This window comes from Sabethes cyaneus, chromosome 1, assembly GCF_943734655.1.
Source record: "Sabethes cyaneus chromosome 1, idSabCyanKW18_F2, whole genome shotgun sequence".
Classification (NCBI taxonomy): domain Eukaryota; kingdom Metazoa; phylum Arthropoda; class Insecta; order Diptera; family Culicidae; genus Sabethes; species Sabethes cyaneus.
Window position 1 is genome coordinate 106,848,983 of NC_071353.1, and position 6,000 is coordinate 106,854,982.

Here is a 6,000-nt window from a genome sequence, read left to right on the forward strand (position 1 = left end):
AGCTTGAATGCCTTGTTGAATCCCCTTACTCGTGTCCTTGTTGGCGGTGACCAGGGATCCCAATATACGAACTCATCAACCCGTTCCAGTTCCTTGAAAGGCAAACGTTGGTTTCTCTGGAGCCTCTTCCTACTAAATATTTGGGTTTCGATGCATTAATTTGTAACCCTTTACAGGCACGGTTAAAGTGTCGCTTGGTGGCTTAGCAATGCGATCTTTGAAATGCGTGCGAAGCAGCAGATCTTGCACGTTTCACTCGCCGGAGATGCGCGTTTCGCCATGGAGGCTTGCGAGCGGGTTGGCATATGGGAATGTAGTCGCTGATCAAGTTGTTCAACGTGCGTCAACAACAACAGTGATGTCAACATCGGGAGAAAATAACAATGATTGCCAGTCCACCTGTGTAATTGCCGTAGTTAGGCCGTCAAAATCAGTTCGTTGGAAGTCTAAACCGTTGCCGTCGACAACATTCCAAACACGACGGGAGATGGTAAATTCAATGAAACATCAAAAGCGGGGTGATCGACATCGAACGTGATAATAGGTTAAGCTCCTTCGGTAATCGAGCAAAGTTGTATGGCGGAATCATTGACAAGCATCAGATCTAACAAGCGATTATTCCTGTTTGACACTGGATTCATTTGTGTCAGACCGTGGAAACAATAAACGTCGCGGAAGCGTGAGAGCGTAGAGCGTTTAGAGATATGAATTGACAATGACAAACACTTCCATCAATAGTATTTTGTCGGCAACTAATACCTAGAAAAAGAAGAAGTATATCACAACAGATCAAAATAATGGTCGCAGTGGTCAAACCTTCCGACAAAAAAAAAAGCGTGAGAGCGACGGTAGTCGATACTAGGGACAGGAACATTCCAAACCAAGCCGGACTAGTTGCAATCACCGAACAGCAGCGTTAGGTTATTTGGTGCTAACTGAGAATACACACTGCCAACTGATTCGAAATGTTCGTTGATACTCCTAGCGTCGTCCTTATGGCTGGGGGGTAAATAAATTACATCAATGCTCAGAGTGTGACCGGCCACGAGAACTTTTACCCATAGTTGTTCAAGCGTTTTGTAAATTAGGGATGAGTCAATGGAGCAACTCAGCTTATTGGAGATCGCGATCGACACACCGTCACCGCGGGATTTTTTGCTGTTCAACTGGTTACGATCACTTCTAAAGACGAAAAATGCGCTCCCGACGATTATATCAAAGTTCTACCCTGTTACAGCAATTTTTTTTTTTTTTTAATTCTATATTAGAGAGGTTTTCAGCCTGCGGCTGGTTCGCCTCTCTGTTACAGCAATAAAAAAGTCATCTATTTTGGTCCAAAGTCCACGCACTTTCTGGGAGTAAATCAGCAGCGGATTGGAGTTCTGCTGCGGGTCAGGCACAGGTCAGGAACGGGGACTGCGTCAACGGCAATATTATTATAGGAGTTGTTGCAATTGTCTGGTCTGGAATTCTTAGAGCCCCGCTCCGTACACCCACACACAGGACCGAGACGACTGTTGTTCGCTGGCAGGAATGACTCGACTGCGGTGGGGAGGTCGGGGGCTACCATAACACTGAAATTTTTGCATCGGGGTACATATAGCCTGAAATGTCGGTAGAGATGCGGTGAGCTGCCTAGAGTGGTATGCTACGTCAAGCGTGTCTGGATTGATAAAGAGATCGACGTGTAAAAAGACGCTTCGGTTCGGTGCGCTGGCAAAAAGAGCTCGACTGTGGCAGGAAGAACAGAGGCCTCCATGACGCTAGAAACGATGCGTCCCAACATCCGATAACCGAAGATCCTGGAGCTACAACTGGATCCGAAGTCATCGCAGGAGTTAGTGTGATCCGTGGAGTGATAGGCGATGAGGTGGTGTTTCATGGAGCCCAAAAGTTTTTTGATATGACACCCTCAAACTCTCTAAAGAGAAGACCTTGTTGCCTTGTTGTCCTCGTATTCAGCGCAGAGTCCCGTAGTTTCATATTCATCCCGATTTTAAATGAGATGAAGTTTATAGCAAACAAGTCTGCACCCTTTTTGGTCAATGGAATGACCTTGAACGGTCTATCGCACTACAACATTCCTTTACTAGATAACCCAAGCAACAATATGAGTTTTATTATACTCTTATTGCAGAACTAATGACCAATTTTGGTCTTAAATGCTATCATAAGAGTGTAATAAAACCCAAATTGTTACTTGGGAAGTTACAATTTTCGGAGGAAGAAGAGTTACTATGGCTTCAGAAATCGAGGGTTTCGTACCTCCCAGGAGCGACTGGACAACCCTGAAGCGTTCATCACGACGACGCTTCATCGGGGGTTCGCCTACGGCAATTCCAGGGGCTAGCGGTGTCTTGCAGTTTGTTAGACAGCTGTTCCATCTGCTTGCCTGCTTCAAATCGGAAATGGCCTCACCATGGTTGGCAAACATTGAAAACACAATCAGACCGACGGACCATAATGCCTGTTTGAAGCGGGTCGTTTTCATCAACTCGACGCACTGGTCATACATCCAAAAGAACTTCTTTCGCTCAGATGGAGCACTTTCATGACAAACGAGTTCAATTGTATACATTTCGCATGAGTGACCTGTTCGCAAAAGCCCATGTAGCTAATAGTCTCATCGGTCGCTTTAACCAGTTTGGAGCAATGATCGTAAGCACCAGGGCTGGCACTAGCCAATTTGTCGCCCCACGCAAATTCTCAAAATAACGCCCCCAGAACAAACGGAAAACAGCCGGTGCTTCTGTGTGCAGACATTTTACTACCTACACAGTCGCAAACGCACCGTCTCGTAGCGTTTTTCTGTATACCCACTCACGAGGCAAACAACTCGTGAGCAGCCAGCTGCCTGTGAGAGCTAGCGGCACATGGGCTGTATGGGGTCATCACTGCGACCAGTATCGTTGATCTATTGTGATATCGCCCGGGTGTTTGCTGTATGACCCGCACTGCATTTCTTAGCTGAAATCGCTATTGAGTGAGCGATATGCTTATTAAATTTCATGCGTGCTTGTGTGTAATTAGGTTTTACCCTTCCTTCAATGCTTTCTCTACTTTACCCACCTCGTTGCACATGATAGCGCTGTCCCCAATTGTAGCCATCCCTGGCACAGCCAACCAGAGCATTTAACTATAAGGATCTCATTTTTGCACTGTCAACAGGCCTTATCGAGATAATATAGTATTCAGCATGAAGGATGGGTGATGAGGGGCCTGAGAATAAAGCCATGCTAAAGTCGGTTTGACATCGAATGGCCTAATTCTAGTAAGATTCGAACCCACGACCATTCGCTTGTCAAAGCAGACTCGGTAATCTTGCGCTTACAGAGCCCCTCGAAGCCCTTCTTTTGAATAATTGCCGGTTTCTTGAAACCCATTCTTAGAATGATAAACCTTCAAAAACGAAAAAGTTCGGTTCATGTTTCCTGTTTCTTCAGAATCTTTGTTCTCATACCATGCTACTTCATCGAAGTTGAATCTGCTGATTGCGGATTCTGAAGAGATTCGAAAATCTCTCCCGAAAAATGTCTAAATAATTTAATATCATCAATGCCACTTTCTCACCACGTTTATCTGAGTGTTTTGATTGTTGTGTTTTGTTGCGAATAGATTTTCATCAGGTGGAGGTGGAGCGCAAACGGAAAGTGAAGAATGGCGTAGGCGTATGAACCATGCACTGCAGGCACTACTTGGAATGATTCTCAAAGTACACTTGTCGAAAGTTGGGAGAATCCGATGGGTCGGTCACGTCGCAAGAATATCCGTTGACCGTGCAGTGAATCTGTTCTCCTTCATCGGTTTTAAGGGCCCCATACACGTACGCATATGTTGGGTTGGAAACGAATAAAATAGACCAAACCTCGTGTTTTTAGCGGTGACCTTGAAATGCTTTCAAACATATATTAATATTTTTTGAAACGGTGGTTCTACAATTGAAGAAGGGGCGCTAGGGGAAAGTAATGAAAAGTTTTTTGAAACTGGAAGGGAAAGAGTGGAAAGGTGAGGGGGGGGGGTTATTGGTAGCTACGCTTGACAAGTTGTCGTTGTGACTCCTACCTTTTGTCCAATGCTGGAAGGTGCATGGGTCGAACCAAGCTATAATCTGAGATTATAATTGGATTCGAACCCACAACTTCCGCCAAGGCATGTGCAGTTTTTTTGTACGAAACAAAAATTCTGTTCATGAAAATATATTCGCTGTATTCTTATTGGCAAGAAGAATACAGCGAATAAATTTCTATAAACCGGACACCGCTTTTGGGCCCAAAAACTGCTTCCGAAATTGGGCTCTCCAGCGTAAAGTTAATGATTACTAGCTTCCCGTTAAGTCAAGTCAATGAAAGTAATCAAGGTAATTAAGTCAAGAAAATTTGAACACAGCAATGACAGTGATGGTAGGCCACCTTAACACGACACAAAACCGAACACAGCGAAGAGTATAATCAACTCTAAACCGCGCTTAATGTACAATATCACTGCAAAAAAGACGGTTTATTTTAGAGCCTTCAACAAACTTATCGTAAACAAACTGATCAGTTGAAGATCGTTCTCTCGTTTCTGAGAGAACAGCAAGGTAGGTTTTGAGGTCATCAGTGTACACGATTCTGCATCCTGGAAAAAGCATCATAGCAGTACAGGGAGAATAGCAACGGTCTGCCGTTGCTACCCTGAGGAACATCTAAGGCGCTCCGGAAGATGCAAGACTCAGTGTTCCCCATTTTTGACAGCAAGACAGCGGCTTTCAACCATCAGGCGAGAGCAACAGAGACCCCGAAAGCACCGAAAGGCTGTAATTTGGCTAGTAGAATGGCGTGGCCAACGCGATCGAACGCTGCTTTGAGGTCGGCATACACCGTGTCAACTTGTGCTCCACCTTCCGTATGTTGTAGACACAAAGAGTTAACTCAACTAGATTTGTATTAATCGAGCAGCCAGGAAGAAAGTCATTACTGGATGAAATTGAAGCAGCCATCAAAAGTATGAAATCCAACAGAGCACCTGAGATTGACTGCATTTCAAACGAGATTTTCAAAGTTGACCCATCTTTGTCAGTCCAGATGATGCATCAGTTATTCAGTAATAAATGGAAACCACAACTTTTCCGGTGTACTGAATGCAAGGCATGTTGGTCAAAGTCTCTAAAAAAGAAGGCCTAACTGAGTGTGGTAACTAACGTGGCCTCATGTCGCTCTGTATTGCTCCTAAAATACTCTGTAAGGTGATCGCCAACTGAATCCAGCAGAAAAACGACGCTACTCTCCGGTGGCAGCAAGCTACATTCCGCACTGGTCGATGCTTTGTAGACCATATCACATGGCTCCGCATTATATTGGAGCAGATCAACGAATTCCAAGACTATCTATTGCTGATGTTTGTTGACTTCAGAAAGGCGTTCGACCGACTCAACTACGAAAATATCTGGGACGCAATTTTCAATATTACGCTAAATCCGTACTGCTGTATGTCTACGTAGCGTGACGGATCTCAGCGGAGACAACGCAAAAACTGCAGATATTTATTATTCGCTGACTGCGATATATCATTCGTGTCTGGTGGCCTGACAACTGGAAATCCAACAAGGGACTTCATAGTCGACGTCATTAACGGCCGTTAGCAACAGAAATTCGAGAACGTAGATGATAGTGAACCAGAGACACCTTGAGCAAAGGAGCGAACGAAATCTGCAAGAAGCACTCGACTGGAATCCGCAAGGACAGCATAGAAGAGGCAGGACCAGAAGCTTATAGCGGCGCCGCTTGGCCAATGACATCCGAACTGTGAACGAGAACCTGTCCTGACGACAGGTGAAAGTTATAGCGGGTAACCATCGGCAGTGGAAATCTCTGATTTCATTCCTTTGTTCTACCAGAGACGCTGACGATTTCAACTACTTCAAGGCAACTGCAACTTTATTTTAAGTGAAACTAGTTATGTTTATATCGCACACGTTTGAGGAATAAATTTCAGAGCTTCCTACACGTCAGAGGCAGAAGC